This window comes from Lissotriton helveticus, chromosome 7 (assembly GCF_964261635.1).
Source record: "Lissotriton helveticus chromosome 7, aLisHel1.1, whole genome shotgun sequence".
NCBI classification, from domain to species: Eukaryota; Metazoa; Chordata; class Amphibia; order Caudata; family Salamandridae; genus Lissotriton; species Lissotriton helveticus.
The window spans coordinates 244,129,861-244,145,456 of record NC_136068.1 but is presented as its reverse complement, the minus strand read 5'-3'; positions in this window follow the sequence as shown (position 1 = coordinate 244,145,456).

Genomic DNA, 15,596 nt, shown 5'->3' with positions numbered 1-15,596 from the left:
ACACTATCCAACACATTCCCTACTGTTCCACTCAGTGGAGTGGGAATAGTAATTGTTACACCTACGCTATCCAAAACGTTCCCTACTGTTGCACTTACAGGAGTGGGAATAGCAATTTTTACCCCTACGCTATCCAACACTTTCCCTACTCTTGCACTCACTGGAGTGGGAATAGTAATTTTAACCTCTACGCTATCCAACACTTTCTCTAGATTTGCACTCACTGGAGTGGGAAAAGTAGTTTTTACCCCTACGCTATCCAACACGTTCCCTACTGTTGCACTCACTGGAGTGGGAATAGTCATTATAACCCCTACGCTATCCAAGATGTTCCCTACTGTTGCACTCACTGGAGTGGGAATAGTCATTATAACCCCTACGCTATCCAACTCTTTTCCTACTGTCGCACTCACTGGAGTGGGAATAGTAATTTTTACCCGTGCACTATCCAACACCTTCCCTATTGTTGCACTCACTGGAGTGGGAAAAGTAATTTTAACCTCTACGCCATCCAACACTTTTCCTGCTGGTGCACTTACTGGACTGGCAATAGTCATTTTTACCCCTACGCTATCCAACACTTTCCTTACTGTTGCACTCCATGTAGTGGCAATAGTAATTTTAACCCTGTCGCTATCCTAAACTTTCCCTACTGTTGCACTCACTGGAGTGGGAATAGTAATTTTTACCCTCAACGTTATCCAACACTTCACCTACTGTTGCACTCACCGGAGTGGGAATAGTAATTTTTACCCCTACCCTATACAACACTTTCCCTACTGTTGCACTCACTGGAGTGGGAATAGTAATTGTTACCCCTACGCTATCCAACACTTTCCCTACAGTTGCACTTACTGGAGTGGGAAAAGCAATTTTTACCCCTATGCTATCCAACACTTTCCCTACTGTTGCACTCACTGGAGTGGGAATAGTAATTTTAACCTCTACGCTATCCAACACTTTCTCTTCATTTGCACTCACTGGAGTGGGAATAATAATTTTTACCCCTACGCTGTCCAACACGTTCCTTACTGTTACACTCACTGGAGTGGGATTAGTCAGTTTTACCCCTACGCTATCCAACTCTTTTCCTACTGTTGCACTCACTGCAGTGGGAATAGTAATTTTTCCCCCACACTATCCAACAGATTCCCTACTGTTGCACTCACTGGAGTGGGAATAGTAATTGTTACCCCTACGCTATCCAAAACTTTCCCTACTGTTTCACATACAGGAGTCGGAATAGCAATTTTTACCCCTACCCTATCCAACACTTTCCCTACTCTTGCACTCACTGGAGTGGGAATAGTAATTTTAACCTCTACGCTATCCAACACTTTCTCTACATTTGCTCTCACTGGAGTGGGAATAGTAATTTTTACCCCTACGCTATCCAACACGTTTTCCTACTGTTGCACTCACTGGAGTGGGAATAGTCATTATAACCCCTACGCTGTCCAACACGTTCCTTACTGTTACACTCACTGGAGTGGGATTAGTCAGTTTTACCCCTACGCTATCCAACTCTTTTCCTACTGTTGCACTCACTGCAGTGGGAATAGTAATTTTCCCCCCCACACTATCCAACAGATTCCCTACTGTTGCACTCACTGGAGTGGGAATAGTAATTGTTACCCCTACGCTATCCAAAACTTTCCCTACTGTTTCACATACAGGAGTCGGAATAGCAATTTTTACCCCTACGCTATCCAACACTTTCCCTACTCTTGCACTCACTGGAGTGGGAATAGTAATTTTATCCTCTACGCTATCCAACACTTTCTCTACATTTGCTCTCACTGGAGTGGGAATAGTAATTTTTACCCCTACGCTATCCAACACGTTTTCCTACTGTTGCACTCACTGGAGTGGGAATAGTCATTATAACCCCTACGCTATCCAACACGTTCCCTACTGTTGCACTCACTGGAGTGGGAATAGTCATTATAACCCCTACGCTATCCAACTCTTTTCCTACTGCTGCACTCACTGGAGTGGGAATAGTAATTTTTACCCCTACACTATCCAACACCTTCCCTACTGTTGCACTCACTGGAGTGGGAATAGTAATTTTAACCTCTACGCCATCCAACACTTTTCCTGGAGGTGCACTAACTGGACTGGCAATCGTCATTTTTACCCCTACGCTATCCATCACTTTCCTTACTGTTGCACTCCATGGAGTGGCAATAGTAATTTTAACCCCGTCGCTATCCTACACTTTCCCTACTGTTGCACTCACTGGAGTGGGAATAGTAATTTTTACCCCCAACGTTATCCAACACTTCACCTACTGTTACACTCACCGGAGTGGTAATAGTAATTTTTACCCCTACTCTATACAACACTTTCCCTACTGTTGCACTTACTGGAGTGGGAATAGTAATTGTTACCCCTACGCTATCCAACACTTTCCCTACTGTTGCACTTACTGGAGTGGGAAAAGCAATTTTTACCCCTATGCTATCCAACACTTTCCCTACTGTTGCACTCACTAGAGTGGGAATTGTAATTTTAACCTCTACGCTATCCAACACTTTTTCTACATTTGCACTCACTGGAGTGGGAATAATAATTTTTACCCCTACGCTGTCCAACATGTTTCTTACTGTTGCACTCACTGGAGTGGGATTAGTCATTTTTACCCCTACGCTATCCAACTCTTTTCCTACCGTTGCACTCACTGCAGTGGGAATAGTAATTTTTACTCCTACACTATCCAACACCTTCCCTACTGTTGCACTCAGTGGAGTGGGAATAGTAATTGTTACCCCTACGCTATCCAAAACTTTCCCTACTGTTGCACTTAGTGGAGTGGGAATAGCAATTTTTACCCCTACGCTATCCAGCACTTTCCCTACTATTGCACTCACTGGAGTAGGAATAGTAATTTTAACCTCTACACTATCCAACACTTTCTCTACATTTGCACTCACTGGAGTGGGAATAGTAATTTTTACCCCTACGCTATCCAACACATTCCCTACTGTTGCACTCACTGGAGTGGGAATAGTAATTTTTACCCCTAAACTATCCAACACCTTCTCTACTGTTGCACTCACTGGGGTGGGAATAGTAATTTTAACCTTTACGCCATCCAACACTTTTCCTGCTGGTGCACTAACTGGAGTGGCATTAGTAATTTTTACCCCTACGCTATCCAACACTTTCCTTACTGTTGCACTCCCTGGTGTGGCAATAGTAATCTTAACCCCGTCGCTATCCTACACTTTCCCTACTGTTGCACTCACTGGAGTGTTAATAGTAATTTTTAGCCCCAACGTTATCCAACAATTCACCTACTGTTGCACTCACCGAAGTGGGAATAGTAATTTTTACCCCTACGCTATCCAACACTTTCCCTACTGTTGCACTCACTGGAGTGGGAATAGTAATTGTTATCCCTACGTTATCCAACACTTTCCCTACTGTTGCCCTCACTGGAGTGGGAATAGCAATTTTTACCCCTACGCTATCCAACACTTTCCCTACTGTTGCACTCACTGGAGTGGGAATAGTAATTTTAACATCTACGCTATCCAACACTTTCTCTACATTTGCACTCACTGGAGTGGGAATAATAATTATTACCCCTACGCTGTCCAACACGTTCCTGGAAGAAGCCAGGGATGCTCTGTTAGCTTTGGGTAAGGGGCAGAACCTCACCTATACTGACATGAAGGATGCCCTCCTCACCAGGTATGGACTCACTCCTGAGAAGTACAGGGATCACTTTAGGTCCAGTAAAAAGTCTGATGCCAACAGTTGGTTGAATGTGCAGATTTGTTCTGCAGGTCATTGGATGGCTGGGGAAAGGGCAGTAATGTGACAGATTATCGGATCTGCACCAGCACCTATTTGATAGTAAGCTGACTGACCCCAGGAAGCTTGCTATAAAGCCATACCGCTAGGTGAGTACCAGGGTCCACAAGAAAGGGCGTGGGGGAGACTCAGCCGAGGGTGGGCAGGGTCCCCAGCAGAAAAGTGGGAGGGACATGGGTAAAGCACCGGAGTTCTCTAATGGTCCCCAAACTAACACCCAGGGCAAAGGTTCCCATCCCCTGGAGATAAGAAGCAAGGGATCTCATTAGGAAAGCCTGCTGAGACCGGCCCCCAAAAGTGTTTTGCATGTGACCAGGTGGGTTAAATGAAGGGGGACCCAAAAGGTTCAAAGGGGGCTCAGCCCAAGGTGTTGGCTAGTGTGGCGCTTGGGGAGGAGGAGTACCCACAGGAGGGTGGGGACCCTGCAGAAATGACCCTCATCTCACTAGGGGACAGTGAGATGGTCCCAGGAAATCAGGTGCCCCCTAACACAAAGAAATACAGCACCTGTGTGACCATCAATGGCAACAGGGTAGAGGCTCTCAGGTATACTGGAGCCAGTGTGACCTCAGTCTGGTGTCCCCAGGTCTCTGAGAAGCAGGTAGACCCCGGGGTATTCTACCAAGTAATTGCTGTGAACAATTCAGAGCCCCAGTGTCTGGTGGTGCAGGTTCCCTTCGAGTGGGGTGGGTCTCAGGTCCCTTGAGGGTGGTTGTGAGCCCTTCCATACCTGAAGATTGTCTGCTAAGGAACGACCTGGAGCAGCCCTTATAAAAGGATGTTGAGCTCAGGTCTCACTTGGAGATGCTTGGGTTACCAGAGTGGACATGGTGTCCACTCAGTCAATGGCGGCCAGAGAGGGTGATCAAGAGGACTTGGAGCCTGAAACAGTGGCCCAAGTCCCTGCCAAACGAAAGGGCAAAGGGCATGGTAAACCGGCCCCTGACGTTCCCACGGACCAGGAGGAAGCAAACCTTGAGGTGGACACCCGGTGCCTACAGGGGAAAAGATAGCTGAACTCATGGACATCTCTGAGCTGACCCATTGGCAGCAAGAAGGGGGTCCCACCAGGGAAGATTTCTGCAAGGAGCAGAAGGAGTGCCCTTCTCTAGAAGGTCTGCGGTGGCAAGCTGCAGACCAGGCAGCCGGTGATCAGTCCGGATCACATTGGATCTATTGGGGGAAGGATCACCTGTACAGTGAGCCTAAGGTCACTGAGCCTGGGTGAGCCCATGTGCTGGTGGTACCCCAGCACTTCAGGACCTTCCTACCTACTGGGTCTGGCTCATGACCTGCCTTTGGCTGGATATTTGGGGCAGGACAAGACCTTTTACAGGCTTGGCTCCCACTTCTTCTGGCCCAAAATGCGAAGGCAGTCAGATGGACACTGCAGGTCTTGCCAAACTTGCCAGGCAAGTGGTAAGAGTGAGAGTAAGGTCAAAGCTCCTCCCAACCCTTTCCAGAGGTTGGAATGCCCTTTGAAAGGGTGGGGATGGACATTGTGGGTCAACTGTATCCCAAGACAACCATGGGGAACAGGTACATCCTGGTCTTGGTGGACCATGCCACCGGGTACCTGGAGGCAATCCCTCTCAGGACAACGACAGCGCCAGTTGTGGGCCGGGCGTTAATGGAGATCTTTCCCAAGAGGGGTTTCCCAGAGAGGTGGTTTCTGACTGGGGGACCAATATCATATCCAAGTATATGACATCCCTGTGGAAAGAGTGTGGTGTAACCTACAAGTTCACCACCCCTATCACCCACAAGGTAATGGTCTCGTGGAGAGATTCAACAAGACCTTGAAGGGCATGATTAACGGTCCAACAGAACCCATGAGGTGTAGGTGGGAAGTCCTCTTGCCGTGCCTTCTCTTTGCGTACAAGGAGGTACCACAGAAGTGTCTTGGGTTCAGTCCCTTTGAGCTTCTGTATGGTCACCCTGTGAGAGGAGCTCTGAGGTTGGTGAAGGAAGGCTGGGAGGCAGCTCCCAGGAAAACATCACAGGATGTGTTCAGTTACATGCTGGCCTTCAGAAACCAAACTGCCCACTTCAGGTAACTCACTCTGGCGAACCTAGAAGCAAGCCAGGAAGAAACGAGGAAGTGGTATGACCAGCATGCCACTCTGATTGAATTTCAACCTGGGCAGAAAGTGTGGGTCATGGCCCCAGTGGAACCTTGTGCCTTGCAGGACAAGTGGACTGGGCCATTTGAGGTGGTGGAGCACAAAAGTGATGTCACCTACCTGGTGGACTTGCAGGCTCCAAGGAACCCTTTGAGGGTCCTCCACGTGAACCTCCTCAAACTCCACTTCGAGAGGTCCAAAGTGAGCATGCTCTTGCTGACAGATGATGGGGTGGAAGAGGGAAGTGAGCCTCTCCATGACCTCCAGTCTACCAAGGAGCGCGATGGGTCAGTGAAAGGTGTGATCCTTTTCCCTACACTGACTCCAGAACAGTAGAGCGTCTGTCATCAGTTGTTGGGACAGTTTGCCCCACTGTTCTCCCTGACTCCAGGTGTTACTCACTGGTGTACACTTGATGTGGCCACCGGTGACAGCCCTCCTGTGAAGCACAAGATTTACAGGTTGACTGACCAGGTCAAGACCAGCATTAAAGAGGAGGACTCTAAGATGTTGGTGTTAGGGGTGATTGAGCTTTCCAACACTCCTTGGGCCAGCTCAGTGGTCTTGGTCCAAAAGGCTGCTGCACCCGGTGCCACTCCAGAACTGTGGTTTTGTGTGGACTACCATGGGCTCAATGCCGTCACCAGGACTGACACACACCAAATCCACAAAGCTCGTTGATCACTTAGGAGCCGCCAAGTTCCTCAGCACATTTGATTTAACATCGAGGTACTGGCAGATTGCCTTAACCGATGGGGCCTAGGAGAGGTCAGCATTTTCAACCCCAGAAGGACATTACCAGTATCGGGTGATGCCCTTTGGGTTGAAGAATGCCCCTGCCACCTTTCAGAGGTTGGTCAACCAGGTGTTGGCTCTGCTGGAGGATTTCAGTGCTGCATACCTGGATGACATTGCATTGTTCAGTTCCAGCTGGGAGGAACACTTGCAGCACCTCGGTGAAGTGTTGAAGACGCTGGAGAGGGCAGGCCTCATGATCAAAGCCAGTAAGTGCCAGATCAGGCAGGGTTCGGTGGTGTACTTGGGACACCAGGTAGGAAGCAGCCAGGTGGCGCCCCTACAACCAAAGATTGACACCATTCTGGCTTGGGAGCCCCTCAAAACCCTGAGAGAGGTGAGGGCATTCTTAGGACTCACCGGGTACTACAGGAGGTTTGTTAAGGGGATTGGCACCACCGTAGCCCCCTTAAAAGAGCTGCCTTCCAGGAAGCAGCTAAAGAAGGTGATCTGGACTTAGTCCTTCCAGAAGGCTTTTGATGCCCTGAAGGACTCATGTGCAAGGCACCCATCTTTTCCAAGGATTTCGTTGTGCAGACTGACACTTCAGAGCATGGTGTAGTAGTGGTGCTCTCATAGCTGAACGAAGAGGGCCTAGACCAGCCTGTAGTCTTCCTTAGCTGGAAACTACTCTCCAGGGAACAGAGGTGGAGTGCCATAGAAAGGGAAGCTTTTGCTGTGGTCTGGGCACTAAAGAAGCTGAGGCCCTACCTGTTTGGGACTCACTTCCGGGTTCAGACAGACCACAGGCCCCTCAGGTAGTTAATGTAAATGAGGGGTGAGAATCCAAAACTGTTGAGGTAGTCCATCTCCATGCAGGTAATGGACTTTATGGCGGAACACTGTCCTGGCACAGAACACGCCAATGCAGATGGCCTGTCCAGGTTCTTCTGCCTTAGTGAAGAGAACTCCCAGGAGATTGGGTAGTTCTCCCTACTTTCAGCTGGGGGACATGTGTTTGACTTGGCATCTTTTGGTGTGTTTCCCCTGGGTTTTTGCTTTCTGCCCTTCTGGTATTGATTCTGTTTTTGCTGGCATAGTGTTTCTGTGCACTTTTCTCTCTGCGGATCATTGGTAAAGTGCATGTGCTCCTGTGGTAAATTGTATTATGGATTGGTGTTTCCATGATTGGCCTATTTGATTTATGTGTCAGTCCCTAGTAAAGTGCACTGCATGTGCTAGGGCCTGAAAATCAAATGCTGTTGGTGGGCTGTAGCAATGGCTTGTGCCATCCACACAAGCAGCCTGTAAAGTGTGGCTCAGGCCTGCCATTGCAGAGCTTGTGTGTAGTCTGGGACTGCCATGTCGACTTGGTAAGTAAACCCACTTGCCTGGCCCTAAACCTTCCCTTTTCTACATGTTAGTCACCCCTAAGGTAGGCGCTAGGTACCCCTGTGTGCAGGGTGGTGTTTATGTGAAAGGTAGGACAAGACCTGGTGTGTTTGGCATGTCCTGATAGTGAATTACAGCCCATTTAGTTTTTCACTACTGCAAGGCTACCTGTTCCCCATAGGACAGAATGAGAAGTGTGTTTATAACATCTTATAAACATAAATGGCCCTGGGAACTGGGTAGGAAAATAAAATGTAGTATGCCTGAACTCAAAATCTAAAGATGCATCTTTTAGTGAAGGTGATTTTTAGATTCTGTGTTTGAAAATACCACTTTTAGAAAGTGGGTATTTTCTTGCTCAGTCATCCTGTGTGCCTCTTTTGGAAAGTGGATTGCCTGTCTGGGTTTTGGATGACAGAAGTCTGGGAGCAGGAGTGGCTCCAGATAGTCTAGGTGGGGTAAGGGGGAGGAGATTTACTTGTACCTCAAAGGGCCTGGTCTGCCTCTGACAATCCCGTCTCCACCTCCTGCCAGGAAATCACACCAGAGAAGGCAGAACTGGTTCTTGCTGGGACAGACACTCTTTGCCTAACACATCAAATGATTTTTGGATATAAATATTGGGGCATAGACCCCTGAACTTTAGATCGTTTTTGGCACAAGAAGACTGCCAAGAAGAAGAGCTGGAGAAGCTGTGAATAGGAACTACCACTTTGCTGCGTGCTTTGCTGTGTTGGCCTGCAGTGGTTGCTTCTGTCTTGGGCAGTGAAAGGACTGGACTGAACTTTCTGCAATCTACTTTTGTAAGTTTCTCCAAGGGCTTGCAGTAGAGCTTGCCCCCTGTTCAAGAAGTCTCAGGAACAGCAAAGACTTCAAGCTCTTCTGCCCTTACCACTGGGGACTGTGTGTTTTGTGCTGCAACAGAAGAAAAGCAACCCAACGACATCTAGGACGCCACTGCCGACTCTAAGTCCTGAAGGCACCACAGAGGGCACCACGACCCTGGTCTCACCGACGACGCCTGCTGATGCAGGCACCGAGCTGCTGCTCACACCACGACCTGTGGGCACCATACTCTGCATTGCCTTGCTTCACGACGACGCCTTGGTATCCACGATGACCCCGCTCCATGCCAAAATTGATGCTGCTGCTTGCACGGTGTTAGATTTGGGGGTCTTTAGTTGGCACAGGTAGGTTCTTGTGACAAATAAGGACCCTTGCCTCTAGTCAGGGTAAGGGGGTACACTCCTAAAATAACCCCTGCCCACCCCCTTGGTAGCTTGGCACGAGCAGACAGGCTTATTTCAGAGGCAGTGTGTAAAGCATTTGTGAACACATACAGTAATCAAGTGACAAAACTACAGATGGACACCACACAAGTTGTATATCAAAAATAAGTATTCTTTATATAGATTTAACTCAAGACCACAAACGACAAAAATCCACAATGCTGTAATTAAAATGGTAGGTTTAGCTTAGTTCTCTTTAGTTCCTAAAATGCGACACTTTGAGTCAATGTACCTTAAGATGCGAAACACTGAACAACGAAAGTGTTAAGAAATAAAGACATCCTGCTCCCCTCCTTTTTTGTACAAGGCCGACCCCTGTTAGCACCTCTCTTGCTTTTCCCCCCTAGAGATATAACTGACTGGGGTATCTTAATATCTGGACCGGAGGATGAAGGTAGGGACTTATCGGAAAATGGATCAAGCGCTTTCGCTTTCCGCGAGGAAGCTCGCGTAGCAACCCTTGTAAGGCTGCTAGAACGCACCCCCCAAGCTTTACCAGGCGCTTGTTCAAAGCCAGCTCCAACAAAGATATGGATCTTATTTTGCGCATCCGTAGCCCCCCCACCAACAATCTTCCCCTTCACCTCGTCTGTTGTGAGCGTTGCTGCTGTAGACACTGCTCCGGTTTTTGCTGCCGCGCTAGTTTCTTCTTCCTCTGCTTCCTCGGGCTCCCCGGGCTGACCGCCGCCTGTGAAGACGCTGACTTGAGGATCTCGCCGGTGACTCCAATGATGTCTCCCGCGACGGAGCTCCAGGGCCGCCCGAAACCAAGGCCGCAGGCGAAACCGGTGGTCTGAAAGTTGTGAGACACCAGGAGCCTCGGAACTGGGCTGAGCTACTGCCGGGTGGAGGCACATAGAGACTGAAGAAAGACCGCAAAGCGGCGGCGGTACCGACTCCGGATAAAAATAAACAGTGACTTAAGAAAAAAAAGAAACTTTCAAGCGTTTGCTAAAAATATGAGCTTTAGATTCCCCTAGTGCTCATATTTTGCTTAAACGCTAACTCACAAATGATGCCGGCAGATATCGGCAGTGACGCCCTGTGAGGAGCTCAGCGCTGAGTACCGCGGCAGCTAGCCAGCTGCCGCCATGTTCCTCGATGTAATGTCATTTCTTGTCTCTGAATGCCCTTCTGACTGTTTGCATCAAACCATGCCGTGTTTTCCGCAGGAGGCAGTTTACCCAAGAAGTGGTGTCTATTGAAGCCAACCTCTTAACAATACAGGCGGAACTAGATGCTTGCAGTGGTGCTTTCAGTCTTACAATAGTTAAACAGGAGAAACAGTCGGAACTTAAAATACAATTGGCCTCTGTTTTAAATCAGCGAATCCTTCAGAAATGGGAAGCTAGTAAGTTAGCCCATTTCGAATTCGGCGAAGGTGCCGGCAAACTGCTGGCCTGGAAATCTAGAACTGATCAGGCGCGGAATTACATTGATTCAATTGCATCTAGTTCAGGGACCGTCTCATCTGATGTAGAAATCAGAATGGCCTTCAAAAAATTCTTTGAGAATATTTATCAGGAGGATAAAAATATCTCCCCTGAAAGCATTGGTGAGTGGATGAATGACATCTCCTTACCATCGCTATCTTCAGAACAAAGAGCCTTCCTAGATAGTGTAGTTACAGAGGAAGAGGTGGAGTCTGCAATATGTGGGAGCAAGGGGGGCAAAGCTGCAGGCCCCGATGGTCTCCCAGCTGAAATTTATAAAAACCTTGCAGGTGAAATCTCTCAATCCTTACCGGGCTTTTTAATCAAATATTGCATGAAGGGGCCCTTCCGCCAAAATCCTGGAACAACGCGTCTATCACATTGATTTCTAAACCGGGTAAGGCTCCCACGGATTGTGGGTCGTATCGTCCTATATCCATTCTCAACGCCGATTGTAAGATCTTTGCGTCACTCTTGGCTAAGAGATTGGGTAAGGTTGCCCCAGATATCTTACATCCTAACCAGAAGGGCTTTGTCAGGGGTCGTCAGCTCTTCGAATTGATGTATAACTTGATAGGAGCCATAGATATGGCTACTACCAACTCTCTGCCGCTTGCTATTCTCACGTTGGATGCCACCAAGGCTTTTGACAGGGTCTACTGGTTGTACCTGTCAGGGGCCTTGGCTAAGTTCAACGTGGGTGAGCGTTTCCGCAGAGCTGTGAAACTACTCTATCACAGTCCGTCGGTATCTGTTCTGGTTAATGGTGGATTGTCCGAACCTTTTAATGTCACAAGAGGAACACGACAGGGCTGCCCTTTATCCCCATTGCTTTTTGATCTTTATATCGAGCCCTTCGCTCAAAAATTAAGAGATAATAACATCATCAAGCCCTTTAAGTGTAAAGCTTGGGAAAGGAGGGTGGCCCTGTATGTGGACGATGTCATGATTATATCCTCAGATATCAGAACCGCATTCCCTGCTGCCATTAAGCTTGCCCTTGAACTCGGGAAAGTCTTGGGGTATGAGGTAAATGCCTCAAAAACTGAAATAATGGTGTGGAATAGTGACGTTACTGGATTCGATGAGCAGCCCAGCACAAGCTTAAGATATCTGGGGTTAAAAATTGTCAAAGATATTAACTTGATTGCCTCTACCAATCTATCTGAAGTCGCTAAAGAGTGCCGGAAATTATTGGGTTCCTGGGGGCACCTCCCCTTGTCGGTTCTGGGCCGTGCAAATCTGGTCAAAATGTCCATCTTGCCTAAATTGTCCTTCTTATTTAATACGATTCCACTCTACTTTGATAAATCTTCCTTCGCTAAACTACAGGCGGACATTACTTCATTCATTTTTGAAAAAAAAGAATGTAAGGATTGCTTGGAAAAAAATAAGGCGGCGACGAGAAAAGGGGGGACTGGCAGGGCCTGACTTGCAAATATACGCATGGGCATTCCAACTATCACATGCACGCATGTTATTAAAAATGCCATCAGATCAGGGAGTAGGGAGGATGTTCTTGGCCATGTTGGAGGGCGAAGGAGTTGGGCAGTCGGGTTTTTTATTTAAGTTTGGCGATCCTAAATACTTCAAAAAGGTCAAACTTAAGGTACTACAGAGTCTAGCTAAAACCTGGTTTAATATTAGATCTTCCAGAAAACTGGCATATCATTCTTCCAGATCACCCATATGGGATCTCCCCGCCGCCCCAGGCTAGGTGAACGATACGCTAGCACTCCCATTGAAGGAGGCGGTAATATCCACATGGGGGGACTTATTTGTGGAAGGGACTTTACTTCCATGGGAACATCTAGTGAATAAAATAGGTCCCAGTTTTTCAAGATTTAAGTATCTTCAAATATTAAGCTGGGCACAAGCTTTCTCAACCCAAAACCCTCGTCTCTATAACTTCCCACCGGGCGGAGGTAGCCAATTGGAATCTCTCTTGCTGGATAAACCGGCTGCTACAGAAGAAATTGCTGTATGGTATAATCTAATCTTGGTAGAGATTGATGGGGAATTTATTCTCCCCGAACAACTTTGGGGTTCTATGTTGCCAAGCCTGAATGTGAATGACCTTTGGATAAAATCTTGCACTGTTTTGTGGGACCTAGTTAAACCAGCGTGGCTTCATATAAACTACTTATTTACTCTACATAGGGCATACTACTCTCCACAGAGGCTGTCTAAGTTTTTCCCAGGTGGCCCGGTGGCTTGCGCTCGTTGCGGATTAATATCAGCCTCCGACGCGCACATGTTTTTGGATTGTCCCCACTTGTCATCATTCTGGGGCGCTATAAGCAAGAAACTTACAACTTTTCTGGGCTTTTCAGTGGTTATCGATCTTCGCCTGGTTATCTTTGGTATCTTGGATCAGAATCGGAGCCCAGCTAACAACCTTCTGTTCTATTGCATGTTGGTGGCACGCAGAGTAACCTGTAAGCGATGGAAAGAAGCCGCCCCTCCAACTCTCCATGACTGGTGTCTATCAATTTCTCAAATATCGAAATTGGACCTAGCCAGGGCTGGGAAATCAGATAAGAGAGCTTTTTGGCTTTTGTTTGATTGGTCTAATTAGCTCTTGTTTTTTTTTTTTTTTTCTTTTTTCTTTTTTTCCCCCAAGTCCGATGATTACCTAGCCATGGTATAATCTCCTTGCTAGTCCACTTAGGTATCTATAACGACAGTGGTTTAAGCATTGGTGTCACTGGCTCATGGTAAACTAGCTGTTAACCCGACAACAAGGCCCTGGGCTTGGCATGGTATAGGCTGTAGCTGTTGGGTTGGCTCCTCCTGATCCTGTTGCAACCCATGCCAGTTTATGACTGAGGCAGCACGCCTGTATTACTGTAAGTCCTTGCTCCCTTGTTCCAACAGTTCGGCTGCATGCAACCATGGTAGAGATGAGGACAAAAAATAAATAAATAAATAAAGACATCAAGTTGATGCGGCCCTCTGCTCCGATGTTGCGAGAAGTCTCCGCTTGATGTGTCAGCTGCAGCAGCGACACTCTTGTGCAGTGATGTGAGGACAGTGGCTTTGGTGGCAACACTCTTCTCCGACGATGCGAGACGCTTCCGCTCGATGCGACAACTGCAGTGGCGAAACCCTTGTTCAGTGATGCGACGACAACAGCTCCGTCGCGGGACACTTCTCCGTGGATATGAGGCGCTTCTTGTGATGCAGTGCAATGCAACCGCTACAGCGGCGACATCCTCACTCAGAAATGCGACAGCAGCAGCTGGGATGGTGACACGCTTCTTCCTCGGTGCAAGACACTTATCTTGATGCTGTGCAATGCGTCAGCTACAACGGCGACATTCACGATTCGACAGCAGTGGCTGCGACAGCGACACTGACACTCTTCTTCTGGGTTGCGGTACGTTTCTTGAGATGCGGTGCAATGCGTCAACTGCAGTGGCGACATCCACGATGTGATGCCAGCGGCTGCGACGGCATCATGCTTCTCCCTCTTGAGCAGCGCTTCCAGCTCCTTGTGACACGCAGTCCCTCAGAAGGCCCAAAACAGCAGCAGGCACTTCCAAAGATCTCTGGGGAGCTGGGGATTGAAGTCTGTTGTCCCTCAGACTTCAGCAGGAGGCAAGCTCTTTTCTCAAGCCCTTGGAGATCCTTCACAAGTTTAATAAAGTGCACACAACATCCTTTCTCCTTTCTTTGGCAGTCAGGCAACCACTGCAGGCCAATCCCCCAAGCAGCACTTCAGCTTAGGGTAGTCTCTCCTCAGTTTCTTTAGATTCCTCTCCTCAGCAAAAGTTTCTTCTTGTTGTCCAAAAGTGATCTAAATTATTTGGGTCAGGGTCCCAATACTTATACCCCAAAAAATGATTTGTTCTCTGAGGGCTGAGGGGCCTTTGCCTAGTCCACACCAGTTCTGGAGCACTCTGTTTACATGACTCCTTTTCTCCTTTCACAGTGCAGGGCAGAGACATCAGACGCACCACAGGGGGTGTAGCCAACATTGTGGAGGGAAGGTACAGTCCTATTCAGGTCCCAGGTGCAACTCCTCCGTCCCATCTAGATGCAGATCTCTCTATTCCCCACAGGGCGAACTCACCCTGTCTCCTGGAATCCCCCAGCCCTGTCACTCAAACTCCAGATAAGGAATACACAACCTAGCAGAGGCAGGCTTGGACAGTTAGACAAGAAAATACCTACTTTCTATAAGTGGTATTTTCAAACACAGAATGTTAAAACCAACTTCACTAAAATATGTATTTTATCATTCTGAGTTCAGGCATACTAAACTCGAATTTCTACCATGTTCCCTGAGTCAGTTAGGATTATAAGATGTAATAATCTAACTGCCCATTCTGGCCTATGGAGAATAGAAAGCCTTGCAATAGTGAAAAACGAAAATGGCCACACACACCAGGGCATGTCCTACCTTATATATGGACAATGCACCCTGCCCTTGGGCCTACCATAGGGGTGTCTGATAGGGAAGGTTTAGGGACTGGCAAGTAGGTGCACGTGCCCAGTCAACATGGCAGTACCAGACTGCACACAGGCTTTGCAATGTCAGACCTGAGACACACTTTTACAGGCTGCTGGGTAGCACAACCAGTGCTGCAAGCCCACTAGCAACATTTGGTTTACAAGCCCTGGGTACACTCAGTGCACTGTACTAGGGTCTGACCAGTAAACCAAATCAGTCAATCATGGAATCACTAATTCATACATCAATTTACAATAGGGAGAGCATATGCACTTTAGCATTGATCAGCAGTGTAAAAATGGTCAGACAAAATACAGGAGGAAGGGAAAAAGTTCAGGGATGACCC